The sequence below is a fragment of the Pelodiscus sinensis genome, chromosome 14, assembly GCF_052426305.1.
Source record: "Pelodiscus sinensis isolate ZL-2025 chromosome 14, ASM5242630v1, whole genome shotgun sequence".
Classification (NCBI taxonomy): domain Eukaryota; kingdom Metazoa; phylum Chordata; order Testudines; family Trionychidae; genus Pelodiscus; species Pelodiscus sinensis.
In genome coordinates this window covers 22744094-22767262 of record NC_143065.1, presented here as the reverse complement: position 1 = coordinate 22767262, position 23169 = coordinate 22744094, and the positions used below count along the sequence as shown (strand labels likewise).

Below are 23169 nucleotides of genomic sequence, written 5' to 3'. Positions count from 1 at the left end.
GAAGCCTACACCTAGCCAACGCTGATCAGCTCTCGTCATAACAAATTGTTAGTGTTACACAATGTTACTGTATTGGCACAAGGAAATAAGTGGATAAAGCAAAAAAAATATGCTTACACTTAGCACCATTACCAACACTTCTGTTGCTTACTGGGCTCCTACAAAACATTTAGGGATGATTTAGAGCTAAATAACAGCACAGAACACTAAGAGCCAGGACTGGTGGCTGTAAACAAACTTTATGGGACCACAGGAAACTTGGCCACACCCATGATAAGTGGACATCTGGTTAACAAATCATAGATGTTGCCGGATCAGAAAGTGCTGGAATAGAAAGGTTCAATCTGTACTAGCAGTTGCTCATATAAATCAACACTGCATTGCACCTCTGACTTCCATGGAGCTATTCAAGTTTATAACAGCTCAGGATCTGGGTTGAAAGTATGCCCTGGGCCAGCAGTAAAACTGACCTATCATGGGAAAAGGCAGCCTGCTATGAAAAGTCCATATTAAAAAACCAAAAAAATAAAAATGAAAGCTCCACTGAGGAAGTGAGATTAAATAGCCAACTTCTCCATATTTCACTCCGTTTGTTCTACCAGGATGCACAACCCGTGGAAGTTCCCAAAATCTTAAATTGGGAATACCACCTTTCTAGACAATCGATTTCCTATTTTAAGTGTAGGGAATGCTGCTCAAAAGAAAAGAATGTTTCTCAAATGTGGCCTTTGTAAGTATACAGGTTCATGCTGAGAACTTAAAAAGGAGCTCAGTGTAAAGTCAGAAGCTTCTCTGTCTCATCAACAAAAGTTGGTCCAACAAAATATATTACTCACCACTCTAATAGCTGGGACCAACACAGCTATAGCACCAATGCATATAACATTACTACCCACATTCAGGCAAGTTACCGCACATTTGTCTTGACTCCCTCTACAATAATACTGCACACTACTGTTTCCTGAGCATTTGGGCATCTACCCAGGAGAGATTCAAATGCTGCCCAGCTGATTAGCAGAGCACTCACAGTGCCCACCACAGGCACCTTGAGTTTCTACTGGTTATGTTTATCTACACGTGTTGGTGCACATAAAATTTATTTTGCGCCTGGATGGAAAAAAATTAGAGGGAACACTGCTGCAGCCACTTCTATTCCAATGTGGATTTTAGCACGGCTGGATTTTATTTCCTATGGGATGGATTCCAGTTCTATCCAACAGTTCTTTTGCTGATGCTAGTTACACTGCTAACTAGATTTCATTTGAAACTGTACACCTGCTCACAAATTTTCTGGCAGATTGAGAGCCAGCAATGTTGGGTTTGGAGAGTCCCTTTCTGTCTTACTGATGGTCCAGTCTGTAGCTGCCAACCACAGGAAAATGTGTCATTCTGTAACATCTTTGCATTTTTCCCCATAGCTGAATGCCTCCCAATTTAATTTAACAAAAATACCCTATTTGTTTAATTGAACATCTCAATGCTGCTATCGCGTACGAGTTCATTCCAAAAATATCACTAATAATCTGAACACTAATACCTTCATCACTGTTAAAAGGTTACAGGGCAAGAACATCACTTGTCTCCTCTCTCTATACAGTCCATTTAGTGAGCTTCCCAGCAGTCATTCTATAGGCCAAAGCATAGGGATATCTGTAATGGTCCTACTTCTACCCCTTGAATAATACAATCATGACCCCACTTTCCCCATCAATTCCCCCATACATTCTTATCTCTTAATGAGATTTCACAGTTGCTTACTTTCCTTTGCATCTCTCTCTCTGACTAGCCAAAAAAGCTGTTCAAAGTCAGGATCATCTTTCAGATGTGTGCATTGTTGGCAGAAAATTCACTCCCCTATTAGGTGACCTTCTGCACCAGCAGTCATGTTTCCTTTGCTCACAGTTTGTATTTCCCTTAGTGTGCACAAAGGATGCTGTGCTTCTCCCTGGAATTTATTGGAGACAGGAACAGCAACAGCAGCTGTATGAGGAATGGGCAACGAGTCTTGGATGAGCAACCAAAGCCATGTTCAAAGGAGCAGTGGGAGTTCTCTGAGTGTCTGAAAGACCATGCATACAATTTCTTATCCTGCAAGACAGAGCTGTGGGGGAAATTTCTGTCAGCAATACTGATTTTGGCCCTTTTATCAAGAGTTCTGAATGAACCAAGGACTCACTTAAGCTGCTTTTTTGCCTTTGTGGTAGCCTTTCAAAAAGAGTTATTTAACCATACCAAACCCAACACTCAACTAAATGCATCCTTTGTGAGCGTCTAATACAAAGGGTAGACTAGAGAGAAAGACTCCATGACTCGCTCTGAAGAGCTCTTTGTTTCCATGTCAGAGACAATCTAGACAAGCTCCTATCATCTCAATGTAGTGGCCTCTGCATTTAATGTTGGTGTTGACTAATTTCTGGTCTGTTTTCTTCTGAGTTCTTATAGATGAAAGTCTATGAATTTTGAATCACTGACAACTTGGTTGGGACAGTTCCCCATGAGTTCCTTCTTTAGCAAACATCTCGCTTCATGACTAAATGTACATTTCATAGACAAAAACCTCTGAATACATCACTAATTCTGAAGGATAATCATCATCATACTGTACTCTTGGAAAAAAACATACAAAACCTTTTGGAAGAGCAGCTTAATAAGATCAATGCAATTATACATTATGCAGGGGAACTAAGGTTGTTTTGCATTATATTAATTTATTTTTTGGATGTGTTTTGCTGCTTTGCTGTCTCTGTGGGCATAGATCACACTGAAGTTATTTTCTGCAAAGGGTTCATTATTCTGTGTTTAATAACTCAAGGAACCTGGGCATATTAGAACCAAATATTTTTAATTCTTAAGCATAGCAAATGAGAGTATTTTCTTTCCAGTAAATGCAATCTCTTGAAAAAAAATCAAAATGTAAATCATTGATCTGCACTTGAATAGATTTTTATCTCTTGCTCTCTCTGACAATGTGTGGGGCCTTTGCTCTCTATACAACATTAATAATACACAGACCACAGGGATTCAGGTGGGTCCCAAATTACTAGGTATACTATCTATATATATGCATATACACACACACACACACTCCTGTAACAGAAGATGGGGGGCCCTCTAGAAAGCCCCCCAAACTATTTAAAGAGATATTAGCCAGTTCCTGCATGCTAGACAATGTAAAATGCTACAGTGATACACAGCATGAGACTCAGAATTGGCTTTATCACATAAGTGGGGTGTAAAATAGCTTTTCTCACACACACACAGGCTGTGTCTAGGCTGTGTCGTCAGAGGCATGTAGATTAGACACATAGGCAAATCAAATGAAGGTGCGATTTAAATGATCACGGCTTCATTTAAATTTACATGGCTGCCGCGCTGAGCCAACAAACAGCTGATCAGCTGTTTGTCCGCTCAGCGCGCTAGTCTGGACGCTCCCCTGCCGACATCAAAGCCCTTTGTCGGCAGCCCCGTTATTCCTTGTGGGATGAGGTTTACCGGGGTTGCCGACAAAGGGCTTTGATGTCGGCAGGGGAGCGTCCAGACTAGCGCGCTGAGCAAACAAACAGCTGATCAGCTGTTTGTCGGCTCAGCGCGGCAGCCATGTAAATTTAAATGAAGCCGCGATCATTTAAATCGCGGCTTCATTTGACTTTGTCAAAACAACAAATCTACATGGCTCCGTCGACGGAGCCATGTAGTTTAGACGTACCCACACAGAATGGTTCCTGTCCTTAAATATCACACCACTATCCACGGTGATACTGGTAGAATTTTGTACAGGGCCAGGATGGTGATGCTTGGAGACACCCTAACATTTAGCTAAGTCATTTAATATCAAAAGGCATGGAGAGAAAGCTCCATGCTATATCCAGCTTCCTGGTGCAGAAATTGATCACATCAACTTTATTTGAGGTCCATGCATCACTGGAAACCTGTTTGAAAAGTTAGCAAGGTCAGTTCTGGCTCTCAGGGTGGGTCATTATGCCCACCCCCAGTAGTAGTTGTAATTATTCTGATGGATTTTATACAGCAGAACTTTGCAAACACTAAGGAAAAATTGTGTGTCCATCAGGTAGTTAGACAGAGGAAACTGGGCAGAGAGGTAAAGGAGTGTCAATGCGGAGCTGGACTTGCAACTGCTACTCTAGATTATGTTGCTTATCATGCTGTTGAGCTACACTTCCTTCTGTCAAGAAGCCACAATGGCAGGGGAGCTGGCAGTCATGCCAAGCCTCTGGGCAAGGGGGAAGCAGAGGTGCCATACTCCTAGAATGGGCATGGCCTTAAGTGGAAGAGGTGGGGTGGAGGGCAGCCTGGACCGCCGCACCTGCCGTACCAGAGCTGCCTGGAGAGCACTGCACAGCAACCTCATACCTCCAGGCAACTCTAAGAGCTGCCCGGAGTGCACCATATGACACTTTGGCAGCGAGTCCCCTTTCCTTGCTCTTCCCCCACCACCTCCCGTAAGCAGGCCTGAACATTGGCATTTCAGCACAGAAGCCAGCTCTGCTGTAGGTAACAAGCTGGTGGCTGGAAAGAACTTTGCGATAGGTAGGATTGCCAAGTGTCCGGTTTTGAACTGGACAGTCCAGTATTTGAGCTTTCTGTTCAGGAAACAAATAAAGAAAATATAAATGTATTTTCTAAATAAGATGTAATCTAGATTGTGATGTAATGTCAAGTGTGTCCGGTATTTTTGTTGAAACCATCTGGCAACCCTAGCTAGCAGGCCTACCCCAATCACCTGAAGCGAGGATTTATCCCTGCAACCAAACTCAGGTCCCCCCACAATTAGCAGATCCATGTATGAGAGTCTGCCTAGAACCTGGAGGCTAACACTGGGTAGCTATAAAGAGAACTGTGAATCATCTGCCAGACTTAGGAGAATGGTTTCCCACCTCCTGGGGCTCTTCTGCAGCCTGTCCCACTAAGGAGCAGACATCCCAATCGATGAAAGGAGCTGGCCAGGGATGTGCCCCACACCAGTCCAGGGTGCCCCAATCTTGAGCACTCTCCCAGGGTGCATTTTAGGGAAGATGGGGGGCTGAAGCGCCCCCCCCCCCCCCCCCATTCCTACTGATACTGCTTGTTGCTTGCTCTTCCCTTTCATCATAATCAGGGAGCAAGAAGAAAGCTCACAGGGTCCCTGTATTCCTATCCAGGCTGGCTGGTGCAGGGAGGAGGCCGAGGAATGAGTGACCCCACTGAGCTTTCCCCTCACTCCCTGTCACTGACAGATGGGGAAGAGTAAGCAACAAGCTGCATTGGTAGGAATGGGAGCGCTTTCCATCCTCCTGCCCTGCCTAAAGGCGCTTTTACCCCCCGCGCTACCACCCCACAGCACACCCCCATGCCTGAGCCCCCTACACCCACAGCCCCTGGCTTGATTCCTGCAACCCTTCACACACATCCTGAGCCCCTTTCACACTCCAACTCTTCCCCCATTTTCCCCTGCTGAGCCCCTTCACACTCCAAACCTGACCCCTGCACCACCCCAACCCCTTGTCCTGAACTCCTCCTCACACCCCAACCCTGATTGCTCCATCCCCACCCACCCCTTCACTCTGCCATAAGCCCCTCCTCAAATACCCCAATCTTCACACCTGTACCTGCCACAATCTCAGTCACTTACCCTGCACACACCCCCACACGTACCCACACACTCCTTCACCCATAGTCCAGAGTCCCCTGCACTCCATGCCACACTTACATTTCTTACAGGTACTATCATATTGCACACACCCAACACCCTGCCCTATTCTTGGGGGTCAACAGTACCTGTAAGAAATTTAAGTGACTTACATAGAATCATAGAACATTAGAACTGGAAGGGATCTCGAAAGATCATCATGTCCAGTCCCCTGCCCTCCCCAAACACCTTCTAGAATCATCCCTGACAGATGTCTATCTAACCTGCTCTTGAATATCACCAGTGATGGAGATTCCACAACCTCCCTAGGCAATTTATTATAGTGTTTAACCATCCTGACAGTTAGGAAACTTTTTCTAATGTCCAACCTGAACTTCCCTTGTGGCAATTTAAGCCCATTGCTTTTTGTCCTACCCTCAGAGGCCAAGCAGAACCATTTTTCTCCATCCTCCTTGTAACATACTTTTAGATACTTAAAAACTGCTATCATGTCCCTCCTCAATCTTCTCTTTTCTAAACTAAACAAGCCCAATTCTTTCAGTCTTCCCTCATAGGTCAGGTTTTCTAGACCTTTAATCATTTTTGTTGCCCTTCTCTGGACCTTCTCCAATTTCTCCACATCTTTCTTGAAACTAGGTGCCCAGAACTGGACACAATATTCCAACTGAGGCCTAATCAGTGCAGAGAAGAGTGGAAGAATGGCTTCTTGTGTCTTGCTCACAACACTCCTGTTAAAGCATTCCAGAATCATGTTTGCTTTTTTTGCAACAGTGTCACACTGTTGACTCATTTTGCTTGTGGTTCACTATGACCCCAATATCCCTTTCTGCAGTACAGTCACTTCCCATTCTGCATGTGTAAAACTCACTGTTCCTTCCTAAGTGGAATACTTTGCATTGATCCTTATTAAAATTCATCCTATTTACCTCAGACCATTTCTCCAGTTTGTCCAGATCATTTGGAATTATGACTCTATCCTCCAAAGCCCTTGCAACCCTGCCCAGCTTGGTATCATCTGCAAACTTAATAAATGTACTCTTTACAGCATCATCTAAATCATTGATGAAGATATTGAACAGAACCAGTCCTAGAAGCCTGATGCTGTGTTTGTGTGTATATGGGGCCTAAATCTGTGAAGTGCTGGGCACCTTCACCCAGTATCAGGCACAGATCATAGAGTGTTTGAAGGTTTAAAAAGTTTCTCAATATAAAATACTATTGGTTACTGTCAATGTGTTGGAATTTCATTCCATTTTTTTCCTTATCCAAGCTAGTCTTTGGGCTTGTGTTGCCTACTGCCTTGGCCCTCTGATTTCAGGGAGCCGGAAATGGCAAGGCTTGTCTCTGCTTTCATGGAAAAAATAAAGGTTCCAGCCCATATTCTGGAGAAGCATTGGGAAATACAAACCAGGTTCTAGGGCAGGAGTTTTTCTCTACAAGGTATGGGCTGTGCCTCCTCCTGTAGCAGAGCGCTCCAGCTAGCTTCGACCTGAGTGGCACACTATCTTACTTTCCCCTCTGAGCATCGCTGAAAGAAAGTTACATCTGAGCTAAAGGATAAGTAGCAACTGAATATAAGTGAGGAGGGGGGGTGAGTCAGTGTACTGGTAACAGGGACCTCCTCTGGCCAGGTGTGGTACGGCACCTGGGCTCACTCGACCCAACAGAATTAGTAATCTATTCCTCGTGCCCAGGAATCTGAAAACCCCACTCTGCTCTCGTGGTCAGCAGGGGCTTGGAAGGGGAACCAGACCATCCACCCCATTAAGTTCCAGTTCAGGGCCCTCAAGCTAGATAAGCTGAATCAGGGTTGAACTCTCTTAGTGCCCTGAGTTCCTTCCAATCTTCCCTCCAATTTCTGCAGGCACTTCAATGTGTTAGTCCCATCATCTTTTTCCACAGCAGAGGTGGGCAACCTGTGGCCCACGGGCTGCATGTGGTTCATCAGGTTAATCTGTCAGAGGCAGCACAAACCACAGGGACTTGCTGCCACCACTTCCCATAGCTCCCATTTGCTGGGAATAGTGAATTTCAGGCAGTGAGAGCTATGGCAGATGCAAGGTAAACAACTTATCTGCAGCCCACCAGTGGCTTACTTTGAGAACCTGCATGCAGCCCACCAGCCACGGGTTGCCCACCACTCTTCTAGAGTGTTGTATCTAAGTAGCTCTTCAGTAGGAATTCCCTCCTCTAGTCCTCAGGTAACCACCCTCCTCCTCTACTTCTCAGCCCTTCTCCCAGCTGTGGTGATGTTGCCAGTCATCAGTGACCAGAGGTGCTTGTGTGAACCCTTTGGATGAAGGGTCTGCATGGAGTACATATACCCCATGATAGAATCATTTGGGGAAAAGGCCAGAAGAGGGCAAACAAGTCAACATCCAGCCAGAAAAGATGTAATTTCAGTTTTGCAAGATCTATCTGAACACTCTTTCCCTTCCAGGAAGGTGAATGGAATTTAAATTTCTTTTTCTATTAGATGTATACAATCCATGCAGTTTGGCTCTGTACCTAAATTTCCCTGATGATCATGGGTTTGGGAACCCAATGGTCTGGTTCAGGTCTGCTAGAGAAAGATAGGCCTAAATTGTGAATCTGGGTCTACATCTAGAGCAAAGTTTCCCCAGTGGAGTTTGGATCATGCCCATATGTTAGTTATATACTTAAATGTGCTAAAGATCTGAATGGGTGCTGCTGGGACAGGAACTTATGGTTCCAGGGAATCTCAGAATTTTCAGCCTAAAATGAAAATGTATCGATCTAAAATGATTGTTGTGTAGGATTTATTGGCATCTGGTGGCATGCAGATAACAATAAGAGGGAAGGGGAGTGCTAATGGAATAAAAAAGGGAGATAACATTTCTAGAAGATCATTTTTGGCTTCACTTTCCTATGTCCATATGGACCAGATTGACAAGTATTTTTCAACCAAGCAGCAGCAGTCTTTTGATGCTCTTTCATCTATTCTTAGCATGAGTGAGCATCACTTCTGCTTCTGGCTGAGGCATGAAGGACAGAGCTCATTCTGAAGAACCCACAGCACAGAAGCCCTGCTATCTGGTTGCATGCATTTCTCTTAACTCTGATCTCTGGTTCCTTCATAATCACTGAGGGGTGGGAAGGAAAATAAGATTTCCTAGCAGTCAACCCCCTCAGAACAAATCTGTCCATTCTCTGTAGATTTCTCCCATTGCTATATTGATTTATTATAACATCGTTTGAAGAGGCTCCAGTCTACTTGTTTCCGATACGTCTATTGTATTTCCTTTACAGGTCCAACTGAGTTAAAGCCTATCTTATGATCACAAATGTGATGATATTACTTATTTAATTTAGTCTTAGTACTTGGTGCAGTAAAATGGTGTGGTACACCAAAAAGTACAATATTCTTCACATAGGCAATTACACAAGATGCTCACTCATAGAAGTTTGAAAAAAGTTACTTGGAAGAGCTATGGTTGCATTTGACTGACCACTTCCCTCCTTTGTTCTAGCCATAATCTTCTTCTCCAACCTCACATTCTCGCAGTCAAAACAATTGCTTCCCTCATGCTTTTGCAGATAAGCAAATGGACTAGAAGTTCATATTATAAACATGCAAAAAAGCAAAATCCATTATTTTGCACAGCTTCAATTACCAGAATCTGAATAGATGTCAAACATGCTATTCCCCTTTCAACAATATGCTTTGATTGCTAAATAATGCAAACAACTTGTTGTCTACCGTAATACACAATTACTTTCAGTGACCAAATGGCTAACAGCAATTTCAACAAGTAGTTCAGGAGCCATATAAATATTCAATAAATAAGATGCTGACACTGAGTTGTGTACTTGTATTTAAATGTGTAATATTAAAGCCATCTGGCAAACTGCTTATTAAATAATGTTCAGCAACATGGGACTTGGCAACTGATAATATCTGCTAACTGGTAAGTTATCAGCAAAACACGTAACCAAAGGTGGGAGCGGAACCACTGTAAGGAAAAAAGAAACAAGTAATGCCCAGGAGCTGTAATGACTTCTTTCTGGTCCACTCATTCTTTCAATAGAAACTGGATTGTCTGAGAAATAAATCATGGGATAGAGCCAAGAACTAGTGAAATGTTTGTTTTATATCTGTATGAAAAGGGGGTCTCTTTCTTATAGAAAGGGAGTCTAGAATGTAATTAAGAATACTAACATGAATTAATGATCAAAGAATGAAGCAGCTGATGTAGTGTAAGTACTACAGACATAGAGCTATCATTTCATTAAAGCATGGGTCATTCCCCACCCCCCCAAACACATAAATCTGTGGCAGTATAAAGAATGCTAATTGTCTTTCTAGAAATGATTTCCTGGAGGCAAAACATTTTCTGAAATGGCCTCTTTGCAATAAACACGTCTGAAAATCAGCTTCTTACGGGCACAATTCATGCATTGCACCCACATAATGCAGACACTTTTGCAGAGAACACACACATCTTTCATTGCCAGAACTGGACAGGACCAGGAAATGGATGTGGCAAAGAATTAAGGATGAACTGGATTTTCCATTTTATGATATGGATTATTAGTCATTAGTATTTGTTGCATCTGGACAGAAATTTAGCAGGAGATCCAGGTTAGGCAACAGAACAAAACAAAATTCAAAACAACCCTCTCTAGGGTTTCAGGTTTAATTTACAAGGGAGTTTTGTGTAATTAGAAAACACAGACATAAACCAGCACAACCTCTGGCTACATTCCGTTCATGCTGCTTTAGGCTTTAAACTCTAAAAACAAACACTATTAACAACAAACAGCAAACAGGGCAGCTTTCTAGTTTTAAAAATCTCCCAGCTATGGCTGCTAACAGTAAACCCCTTTCTCTTTCCACTGTAGAAAGAGACTGGAATACTTTCAATATCCTCAGCTTAGCTAGATGAGTCTGTGCTTCATTAATTTTTTACATTTGTCCGGCACCAATGCAGCTCCACTGATGCTAGTAGAATGAAGGCCCCAGGGTACTTGAAATGCAGGCAGTTTACTACCAAATTTTTCTTTGAGTAGGGCTAGATGGCACAGTGGTAAAACACCATTGCTTGGTCTATACTAATGTAACAGCACAAGTTCATAAGAGTACTTTTTTCAGTTTCTTATTAACAGACATAACCACAATGGTATACCCAGATGGGACGCCGGAAACCCCCCAGGACATTACAGAATTACAGAAATGTAGGGCTTAAAGAGGCCTCAAGAGATTGTCAAGCTGATGCAGGCTCAACTATACCTAGAACATCCATGGCTGATGTTTGTTCAACCTTTTCTTAATAACCTACAAAGGATGACCTTTCTTGGAAGCCTATTCCAGAATGTTACTACCCTTATACTTGAAGTATTTCTCACCCGCCCCAACATCTAACCTAGTTTCCCTTGCTGTCTTTTTGAGACACTTCCAGCTCTCTTGAACTCCTCTCCTCCACCACACCTCGAGATTTTCTTCCAATGGGACCTTCCCTACCTGTCCTCTGAATCTGTTAAGGTCAGCTTTTTCAAAGTCCATTGTCTTCATTCAGGGCTCTCACTCCTTTTCCTTATGATCACAAAAGCTACAATTTGATGTTTGCTTTCACCTAAGTTGCCTTCTACTTTTCAGGATTCAGATTCACCAATTCCTCCCTTTTAGTTAGAATCAAGTCTAAAATGGCTTTCCCCCAGTTATGTCCTTCACTTTATGAAACAAAGAAGTGGTTCCCAATACTTTCCAAAAACTAGTGGAAAAAATTGTGTTGCCATATTACTTTCCAACAGATGTACAGTAAAACTCCAATAGTCCGGCACTCCTGATAGTCCAGCATCAAAATGGCAAGAGCCTAGTGAGTGAGCTTTGGCAAAAAATGAGTCACAAGGTAACAGTGGCAGCAGCTGAACTGAGCGAAAAGGGTAAAAAGGGTTAAAAAAACTAAAACATTACAGTATATTGTATACAGTATGTACACTAAAAAGGGTTAAGAACACTTTATATACAGTATATACATAACCATCTTATAATACCTCCTGATACTCTGGCATATCTGATAATCCGGCACCACCTAGGTCCCATAGGTTCCGGATTATCGGAAGTCTACTGTACTGTGTTGATTGGTCAGTCAGACTACCCTTCCATAGCAGTTGTGTGCTGTAGGCCCTCTTCAATGGGCACTAAACGTCCTGTAGATGCCATATCATGCCATTTCAAATTTCATGGCTATACAAATTAAAAAGCTGCAACCTCAACAGTGGTTCACTTCAGATGAGCTTCTTATAGTCTAAGACTATTTCTTCCTCCAAATCTCTCCCTTCCCCCAAAAAAATATTTGCAGGCTGTTGATTTTGAAGAAGGTGGAATAGGTCCTTTTGCTAGTTGAAACAACAGTCAAGATACTCTTTAAATTAACATCACATTAGAGGATTTTTAAGAGTTCAGTGTGGAGAAAAATGCTGGAGGCTTTACTCTTTTCCATGGCAGGTTTTATCATCATAAACCAAGTGTTAACAATAATCCTGAGTAATGGCTGCCATACAGTCCTTGGTGCAGCTATTTTTTATTCATATTGAAATACATGTGTGTCTTCTGTTCAAAGGAATCAGAAGAGTAAGAATGTTGTTTTCCATAATTAATGTCACACTACACAGGCATAATTAAACAGAATTAAAGTGAGCATTATTAGCCACAGACAAGCTGGTTCAAGGTAAAATAAGACCTTACTGTGCTAAAGTATTAAGCCTCAGAAAGAAGTTTAAATTGTCATATCCCCTTCAGGATATTTTTCTTTGCCAAACTTTCTGCTAACTCCCAGGCTGTCTCACATTGACACAGGAACCAGATGTGAAGCAAAGAATACAGAAAGTCTAGATGACAAAATACGTAATATAGTTTCTTTATATTTGTATTTAGTTAACTAAATTATTCCAAAATCTGCTTTGATCATCATGAAAATATGATTATGGTCTCCCTCAAACTGAACTTGAATTTTTATTGGAAGACGGGGAAAAGCAGATTATTTAACTTTAATTTCTCTCATGCTTTGGTACATTCTGGTATTGGATGGAGATGCATAAATAAGAATGTTAGACAATGATTAATCTTAGTGTATATCAAATCTAGCTGAGACTAAGAATGAACAGATCTCTCATAAAAAGATCTAAATGACTGATAGTTCCAAAACAAAAAGCCTCTTCACACAAATTTCCAAACCAGATAGCTTGAATGCCCCTTTGAACTTTTGGATGTTTATCAAATAAAACTTTCAGTCTTTTAGAAATTCAACCATTCATTCAGTACTCTGAACTGAATACTGATTTTTATTTACATTTACAAATTCTCAGCAATGCCACACATCCACAGTAAAAGAAAAGATAGCTGAGTTGTCTATAAAACTGTATGAAACAAACATTCACATCAAATTGAAGTGATCTAGCTTTAAATTACTTTACCAATAGTTGGGGGGAACATGTTCACAAATACTATTGATCAAAATACAGAAGTTTGGAATCACTATTTTGACATTTTTGTACTGAATGAGGATGAAATACCATATTTGTTTTTGGCAGAATGGAAAGTTAAAACAAAATTTCAATTTGGAAATGTTAAAATGTTTCATTTCAGCTAGACTTAATAGCAAAAGTTGTTCTCCAGGGCCAACCATGTGGCTTAGAAGCTGTAATTTGGCTGTGTCATGCCTCTATTCACCTCTATGGGCTGAGCTCCTGCATAGACTACATCTCCCACGAAGCACATGGGACTCCCAGGATGCATCATGGTAGTGCAGCCAAGAGACAGACCAGAGAATACCACTGGAGATGTAGTCTGTCCAAGCAGCCTGTCCCTTAAGAGAACATGGGGACATGAGGCATATCAACTACAGACAGCACTATGGCAGCTCAGTTTTAATGTCAAACTGACCCGAAACAACATGTTTGAATTTCTTTTTGACGAACCAAATGTTTCAATTTAGGTTTATTCAAAACCAAAGTATTTCATTTCATTTTATGGGGGGAGAAGGGAACCTGCAAAACTGATATTTCCTGGGGAAATTTCCTGATGGAAATTCCCAATCAGCTCTGTTTACAATGCTATAAAACCCTGGCTGAGAGTAAGAATGAACAGACATCTAAGAAGAGTTTCCGCTCTGGGAGAAAATGGCAGGCCAACAGTCTTCTTGGAACTTTAAATAAGGTGGTAGGGGTGGAAGAAAAAGAAGAGAGATGATGAATAAGAGAAGCTAGAATTTCAAAATCAAACCTCCAACTGAAGCATGTTGGGGTGGTTTGATTCTGATCCTTGAGGCTCGACTACAGGTCTTGGCATGTTTTATACCTTTCTTTAGGGCATGTCTACAAGGCAGGGCAAAACTCAAATTAAGCGATGCAACTTCAGCTACATTCATTGCGTCGCTGACATCAAAATAGCTTAATTCGGCTTTTGGATCTGTCTACACAGCAGGAAGTCGAAGGAAAAACACTCTTCCTTTGACTTCCCTTACTCTTCGTGATCTGAGGGTTACAGAAGTTGGAGTAACAAGTCCTCTAGCTTAACATTATTTTGAAATAATGGCTTGCAGTGTAGACACGCTCTTTGTTATTTCAGTATAATGTCAGTTATTCCAAAATAACGCTGCTGTGTAGACATATCCTTAGGTCCAACCCCTTCTGGGCCAATAACTAAAGTTAAATCTTGGACTTGCATGTAGAATCCATGCCTGCAAGGTGTGGTGCTCTGTCCCCTTCTTGAGGCATCTAGATCACCTAGAGAGTAATGAGTTTGCTACAGCCTTAGCTAAGAAGCTTATCCAGTAGAGAAAGGTGGGCAAGAAGTGCCCCCAGGCCAGATGCAGTTCACCAGGTCTAATGGGAGCTGTAAGTGATTGCATCTGTGGATGCTCAGGTAAATAAAGCATATGGTGGCCCACCCAGGGCTAACCCTGGCAAACTGCATCTAGCCTGCAGGTCACTTATTACCAACCATATGCTAAGCTTCAGAGGTCCCAGGTTCAATCCTGCTTGTTGACAACTGGGATTTGTGCATTACACATGTTCTCCTGCTATGAAATCTATGTCAAATAGAAGAAGAGAGAGTGCAGAAGGAAGAAGGGATGAGCTTTTCTGACTGTGGCAAAAGTCACTGCATTGCAACTAGAGCTTTCTGAATAGTGTAAAACAGTACCCAAGAACAGATAAGTGGAATTGTAATGACTATTTGCTCCAGCCATGCATGTGCCCTTTTCCCATCTACTTTTCTGTGAATATTAGTGTGAGCAGATTTTTGTTCCTTTCACTATCTGGGAGAATGTCTGTTCTTTACACAGATACCTTATTGGTTTGCACACAGCTGTATTCTCTAATTAGAGTGAAAGTGCTCACATGCCTGTCAGTCATCCATTCTAGGAGCTGAAACAATAACATGTAATTTAGTTGACCAATCTCACACTAAAGAAGAAATCAAAGGAAATAGTCTATGGAGGGCATGGTGGACTTTATAAGTTTAAATATATTCACATAGCGTATTGGCCAAGTAATTACAAATGCTTTGAAAGAGCAAAGACTATTTGCCGATAAATCATGAACAAGAAAAGGGACAGATGGAGACAAATTATGTATTGTGAATTGCTCACTCAGATATTGTTAAAATCTAGGGCGAATCCAAAGCACACACATGACCCCCAGCAGCCAAATATAGATTCTACAGGTACAGCATAAAGGAATGGGTATGATGGAAATACAAATGCTTTTAAATGAAAGTGGCAAAGCTTCAGACACACCATTTCACCAAATGCAGCAATTATTTCTACCATACTTTCTATCCCTTCCTGGGTCATTGTTAAGCCATGCCATCCTAGGGACTACTTCCATAAAGGGATTGAGCTTTAAAGGGCTTTAACCCGTCTTCAGAAATGCTTGCAGGTACTGTTTTGTGGGTTCCACTTTCTGTAGATGCACCTAAGGACAGGGAGATGATTAACCCCCGATTGTAGGGCTAGTTATACATCTAAGTACCCTCAATTGTACCCAGGAAATTGTGTTCCAATAGCTAGCATGACAAGGGAAGACAGGTCTCAAAAGTCCCTAAAAAGTAATCACATGATTAATGGACTTTTAACCATCCTCATCTTTTATCTAGTCCCATGCCCATTGTCTCCCCTTTTCCTGACAGTGCTGCTAATGTTCCCACAATTACTCCATTACTAAACCATCACTGCAAGTACATTTCCAGTCTTGATGTTTCTGCAACGGATTCTTTCCCCTACTCTACTCACTAGCCCTTTTGTTATATGCATTATTCTCTCTTTCGCTGAATCTCATTTAAGCATTCAAACTGACAGTCTATTAGGCACTCTAGTGGCAGCTCCTTAAAAGACTGAAGACTTGTGTGTGTCAGCCCCTTGACACGTACAATCTACATGTGGCAGGAAGTGACAGACACAAAGAATCTTCTTTTTTTTAAAAAAAAGGAGAGATTTATACAGAGCTGATTAAATAGTTTTGAAAATGTACAGTCTAGGAGGAGTAGGGTTACCAGCCTACCAGGGCATCCGATAGTTATTTGGATTTCCCACACAAAAGCATTTCACGTAGTTCAGAAGGCTACTTATCAAAATCAGAGTTGGAAAAATTTAACTTAAGTAAAGCTTCTCCTTTTTTCAGACACCATTATCAGTGTGACAAGAACTCCTCAAGACTTCACAGATCTGACGACAACTCTGCAGAATCAGGAGACAGAAAACAAAACAGAAACATGACAGAATTAAACCTATGGATGTATCAAGGCCTATAAGTTTTGTGCAGATATCCTTATTAAGAGACATGGGATTTAAATTGTATTGTATTTTTTCTTGTGGTAGCATCCAGGAGCCCCAGTGGGCCAGGACTCATTGTACTAGGTGCAGTAAAAAACAGAACAAAAGAAAGCCCCTGGATGAATGAACTTAATTCATTATAATAAAAAGCTGCTATATAATGACAGCAACAATAATGACAACCATTATATTGATGACAAGCTCTTTTTTTAATCTTGTTCTGATTTTGTGCCATTGTTATAATAATTTTTTCTTTGAAACTTACAGAAAAGGAAAAGTAGTTGAGAAGGTTAATTTGATAAACAACTTTATTTAGGAATTTTCAGCAGTTTGTATTTTTCTAGGGTGGGTTTTGTGCAAAAACATAATACCATTGCCAGACACTCTGAGGTGTTTCAAAGGCTATAGACTGGTTAGGTAAAAAAAAACTTTAAAAAACAACAATGGTCCTGTAGCACCTTAGGGTATGTCTACACAGCAAAGTTATTTTGAAATAACTTTACCAGCATCTACACAGCCAAACCACTATTTCAAAATTAAATCGAAATAGCAGAGGGCTTATTTCGAAATTGGTAAACCTCATTCCATGAGGAATAGCATCAATTTCGAAATTTCTATTTCGAAATAAGTGTTGTATAGACGCTTATTTTGAAATAAGGGGCCTCCAGCCCTTCCCAGGGTGCCCTGGTGGCCACTTTGGGCACAACCAAGAAATCTCCTCTCCCTCCCCCGCATCTGGACCCCTTAAAGGGGTAGACTCTGGCCACAGTGCCTGTGCCAGCTCCAAGCCTGCCATCCCAGAGCCAGTAGCCACTGCACCTGACCCAGTGACCCCAACATGAGCCAGGTAGCCAGTGACAGCCAGCCCTCCACCCAGGGCCAGCTTGAGCCATTCCTGCGCCCTGGGCAGTGGGCGCGCGATGCATGAGCAGCTCCGCTCCCGGACGCACGGCACATGCGCCCCCACCGCCCTCCCCTGGCGTGCTGTGCACCTTACAGCTGCTATCAGGCGTGCAGCGCCTGATGGCAGCTCTAAGGGGCCCTGCATAGCTGGGCGCACAGCGCCCCTTACAACTGCCATCAGCCCCCCCCCCATAGATTGGTGCCACGGGCAGCTGCCCGGCTAGCCCCCCCCTTAAACCGTCCCTGCCTCCCCCACTCCCCAGGACCAGTCTTCCAGCTCCCAGGAGCCTGCCAGGGGATGGAAAAGGCAGGCGCCTGCCTGGTCCAGTGCGGATATCAGGGACTTAATTTCAGTCCATGATCTCTGCACTAAACAGAGGACTGCAACTATCTACAGGCGGATGGCTGCCAGCCTGGCCACCAAAGGCCACGTGCAAACCCAGGAGTTGGTTTGCATGAAAATAAAGGAGCTGCAGAAGGCATATGTCAGGGCCACAGTGGGCAGCTCCCGACCAAGGGCAGACCCAGACCCTTGCCCCTATTTTGATGCTGTGGACCACATCTTGGGGGGCAGGATGGTCCGTGCCCCCCATGTGGTCATCGACCCTGGGGCAGAGCTTGCTGCCTTCTGCTGCTCCAGCCCCTGCTGCCTCCCCAGCTACCACTCTTCCTCCCTCTCCTGCTTCATCCTCCCCACCCTCCCCAGGGATGCCGAGGCCCCCGCACCCATAGTGCTGGGAGACAGTTGGTCCAGCAAGACCTCCAACCTTGAGCCGTGAGCTTCTCTTCCCCTTTCCTCCCCTTGCCAGCTCCCTCCTCCCAGGTTTCCTCCTCCCCTCTCCCACTCTCCCTCCTCCCCTCTCCCACCTTCTTTCCCCAGTCTCACCTCAGTTTCATCCCCCCACCATCCCAGTTTTGTTCAATAAAGAGGCTTTGTTGTAATGAACATGTGTCTTTTATTGTACAGCAGGAAGGGGGGCTTGGGAGGGGTAAGTGGAAGGATGTGAGGGAGGAATGAGGCACAAGCCCCTAGTGGGGCACACTAGGGAGACTGTTACTGCCTGCAGAATGTGCTTCCAGGCTCGCAGCAACATGTCCAGGAGAAGCATTAGAGTACCCAGGGGCGGCTCTGGCATCCTGAATGAGGGCAACCAGAGCACACACAGAAAAAATGCTTTGCTGTCCCTTAGCAAGGTAGGCAAGCAAGCAGGGAAACCTTAGAACTGGCTGTCCAGGGGGTCCCTTTAATCACAGGTCTCAGATAGCCTGAGGCAGCAGCCACATAAGGTAACTCCTGAACTGATGTCCTGCCAGAACTGGTTCTGTCCAGCCTTAAATGCGATTCAGCATCCTATCAGTGTGGACGCACTATTTCGAAATAGCAAAACGCTATTTCGAAATGCAATTTGTGTCTAGACGTGTTATTTCGAAATAAGCCATTTCTAAATAACTATTTCAAAATAAGATATTTCGAAATAACACTGTAGTGTAGACATACCCTTAGAGACTAACCAAAATATACAAATAGTATCATGAGCTTTCATGGGCACAACTCACTTCTTCAGATGGCAAATATGGAGCAAGAGGCAAAAAGGTTGAATTATAAAGCAGAAAAGGAAGAAAGAGGGGAAGGAAAAAAATCAGTTAAAGTGTTCATGTTAAATGATGCTAATAGAGTAGTCTGCAAGTTCCTGATTCTTACCTTTTGATGGCATTTGGATGTTCAATATAATGGCTCATCCAGGTCATGTCTTTGTTCAGGCCGTGTGAGATGGTATCAATTTTGCATATGAAGGCTAGTTCTGCAGATTCTCTCTCTCTAGTTGATTCCTGAAATTGTTTTGAAAGAGAATAGCCACCTTTAAATCCATTAATGATTGTTTAGCTTTCATCTAGGACACATTACCCAATCAGTTGTTTACAGCCAGGCCCTGAAATACAACTGGATTTGCTCCAGTCCCACAGACAGAGACAAACATCTACAGGATCTCTGCCAGGCAATCTTAAAACTTAAATACCTATCCTGGGAAGTGAAAAAACAGGTTGACAAAGCCAGACAAGTACCCGGGCATCAGCTTCTTCAATACAGGCCCAACAAACAAAAGAACACCACTGGTCATCACTTACAGCCTCCAACTTAAATCCCTCCAGCGCATCATTAACAATCTGGAACTTGTTCTGGAAAATGATCCCTCACTCTCACAAGCTTGTCCACACATCTACACATGCAACATCATCAGGGGACCTACCCACATAAGCTACCACATCAGAGGCTTGTACAACTGCACATCCAGTAGTTCAGTGTTTCTCAAAATAGTCCTCAGATCCATTCTGAGAAACATGCTAAGTGGCCATTCTAGTTTGTTTATTTACTGGCTCCATAGCCATGGAGCCTCACAGCTTATATTGGCTCCAGTTTTGCAGCCAAGGGGAGCCACACGAAGCAGGAGCCTGGCCCACACTCATTCCCTCAGCTCTCCTTGGCTGCAAATGGTAAATCAGAGCCAATGCAAGCTCTGTGACTGCAGAGCCAGTAAACAAACAAACCACAGTGGCCAGTTAGCAGGTTTCTCAGAGTGGATCCATAGGCCACTTTGAGAAACACACTAATGTGATATATGCCATCAAGTACCATGAATGCCCCTCTGACATATATATTTATTGGCCAAACTGGACAGTCTCCAGGATTAATGGACACAAATCAGATATTCAAAATGGTAACAGAGAAATCTGTTGGGGAATATTTTAACTTGTCCAGGGGCTCATTAAAGGATTTAAAGGTGTCTATTCTCTTACAAAACAATTTCAGGAATCAATTAGAGAGAGAAGCTGCAGAACTAGCCATCATTTGCAAAAGTGATACTTTCTGACATGGCTTGAACAAAGATATGAACTGGATGGGTCATTATATTCAATACCCAAATGATATCAAAAGCTAATACCAGGCACTTATAGACTACTCTATTAGCCTTATTTAGCACGGACACTTTAATTGATACTTTCTCCTCCCTCCTCAGCTCCTTTTCAGCTTTATAATTCAACCTCTGTGCCTCTTGCTCCATATGTGTCATCTGAAGAAGTAGGTTGTGTCCACAAAAACTCATGATAATATTTATGTATTTTGGCTAGTCTATCAGGGCATATCTACACTAGGAAATTATTTATTATTATTTATTAAAATAGTTATTATTCTGAAATAACTCCGGAAATAACTATTTTGAAATAGTATGTTCACACTACAGAGAAGCCTCAAAATTTGTCCAAGACAGGCTTCCTTAGGGCATTCTACACTGAGGAGTTATTTCAAAATAATAAGGTGAATGTCCATATTGCCAAGCCAGTTATTTTGAAATAATAACTCCTGCTTGTGAAGAGGAATAAGCTTATTTCAAAATAGTTATTTCAGGAGTTATTTCAAAATAATTTATTTTGAAATAACCTGGTAGTATAGACATAGCCTTAATGTGGATGCACTACCTCGAATTAGAGCCCCAGGAAGCACTGGGGAATAATTACTTTGAATGACTCTGGGGGGTAGTTATTTTGAAATAGCAGCAGTGGAGCATCCACACTACTGCTATTTCAAAATAACTCTTTTGAAATAAGGCTTATTCCTTGTGGAAAGCGTAAATTATTATTTTGAATTAACCAGTCCCTTATTTCAAAACAATGGGTTTGGTATTTGAATGCTCTACTTGTTCTTTTGAAATAAGGGGAGTTGTTTTGAAATAACTCCTTAGTGTAGACCAGGGCTATGGTGCTACAGGACCATTGTTGTTTAAGTTTTTTTAGTTACAGAGTAACACAGCTACCCCTTCTGAGATTGGTTAAGTGGAAAAATACAATACTATCGTCTGAATTAATGATACCTGATAACCATAATCTTAAATCATACAATGTGGTGAAGAAGTCATGCATTACCTGCTGATCTTCTCTTTTTTATGAGTTTCTCTCATAGTTCTCTCCTGGCGGTCAATTCCTTCATCCACCTTTTCTATGCCACTATTTCTACTTATTTTATTTTTGGCAAATTTATGAAGTTTCTATCATTATCAACAGTGGGACTGGGGTAATAATGCAAATTATTACTCATCTAATATTTGATTTGAAAAACTGTGTAGCACTAAATAAATAATATTCAATCAGTTCTAGAACTGAGGAAGTGATTCAAACTACTATTTGTCCCGCTCCACAGAGATAAATCATTATTAGGCAGTGATAAAGAGAAAGCTCCCGGAGTTTGGACTTGTTATCCAACGTAAAACTCTTTAAAATTAAATTACTGAATGTTATCTAAAAGAACAACTGACAGTACTTCACAAAGATTCTTTTCCTTAAATCCGTATGTCTCTGGAGAAGATTTATAGGAAAGTCTGGATTAATTGCAGTATTGGGGAAAGAATTAAATCCTTTACTATTATATAAACCAAGAAATGGCCCTTAAACTCAAATCTACTGAAGACAGCATCAGAAAGTCTATTCATTGTTCATGGAATACAATGGCACTTTGATCCCTTTCTCTACTAACAGGCGTACTCTACACCTACACTGATTTGCAAGTGAAAGGTTATTGCTTTCTTTTCTGCATCGAGATTCAATAATTGTAACTGTAAGTGCACTGGTGATGGGCACTACTGAAAAAACAAAACAGGTAGTCAGCAGACAATATATATTCATGCACTCTTCAATCTATATCTGAGTTTATAGACAACCAACGTACTATGTGTCAGTAAAAATATATTGTGCTATAAAATTACAGATATAGTATTCACCTAAAAAAACCTTTAACTTTATTCCTATTTCTAAAGTTATATCCTTTATCCTGAGTCCAACTACGTAACAACTCAATTATGTACAGTGTGTATTGCACTGAGGTATTCATCTAAAAATATTCTTTGTCTCCTTTAGGGATGAGAGATAATTTGACTTGCATTGGTTGGTTTCTCCTGAGATTGCCAGTTTTGTTTAAAAAAAAAAACACCTAGTAGATTAGCTTTGCAATGTGAACAAATGTGTATTAGGTAGAAGAATAACCCTACCTTCACCCTGAGGCAGATACAAAATACTGAAAGGACAGAGTTCTTCTCCTAACCAATTACTTTCTGATAAGGCAATTTGATGTTAAAAGGTAACATCTAAGCATTCTGGGTTCAGAAACTGAGATTTTAAATACCTTATTGACAATCATTTATTCCCTTAATACACTATTTCATTGTAATGGTCGAAATCATTATGCACTAATACTCTCTGGGAGTAAGCCTATATAATTCAATATATTTCACCACCAATGTGTTACTTCCAATCTTTCCTAATCTTGTATCTCCCTCTAAATCCTCTTTTGAGAACATAATTGCTCATTCATTCTCTTAGAACAAATCAGCTTCTCATACACAAAAGCCTTAGTACAGATAAGCATCCTTGTGCAATTAGTATTTTCAAAAGCTTTTAAAACAAATGCATGCCCCATGGGACAATCTCTTCTTGGTGTTGGAAAGAGATAACACTGCGAGTCAAACATTAACAGGTTTGTGCCTTTTGCATACAGGAATTAACATAATGTGGGGAAAAGGCTGAGATTTGGTATTGTTCAATTGCCTGTGGTACTCAGTTTCAGAACGTACCTTCTGCTCTGCCTATGCAAGAAATAAAGATGGAAGAAAAATAGTTGCTCAGGAAAGGGATGGGGGCAGCTCGTATGCTAGGCAGGGGAAGGCACAGCCTTCCCAAACTGCCAGCTTGGCCCCACCCGTAATCCGCCCCCAGAATGCCTACAATAGGCCTACTGGGGATGGAATGCCACTGCTCCCGAGTGTCTGCCCTCCC

At 41.9% G+C, this 23169-nt stretch overlaps 1 long non-coding RNA gene across 1 annotated transcript in view; it reads right to left on the bottom strand.

Annotated features, from left to right (window-relative positions):
* Window positions 1-10822: 10822 nt before the first annotated feature.
* LOC149523597 (uncharacterized) overlaps window positions 10823-23169 on the bottom strand; it is a 112777-nt gene continuing 100430 nt past the window's right edge. Inside the window, exons 4-5 of the long non-coding RNA XR_016350660.1 lie at window positions 19049-19176; window positions 10823-16347 (exon numbers count right to left, since the gene is read on the bottom strand). This is a non-coding gene — a long non-coding RNA (uncharacterized LOC149523597). The remainder of the gene's footprint in view (window positions 16348-19048; window positions 19177-23169) is intronic.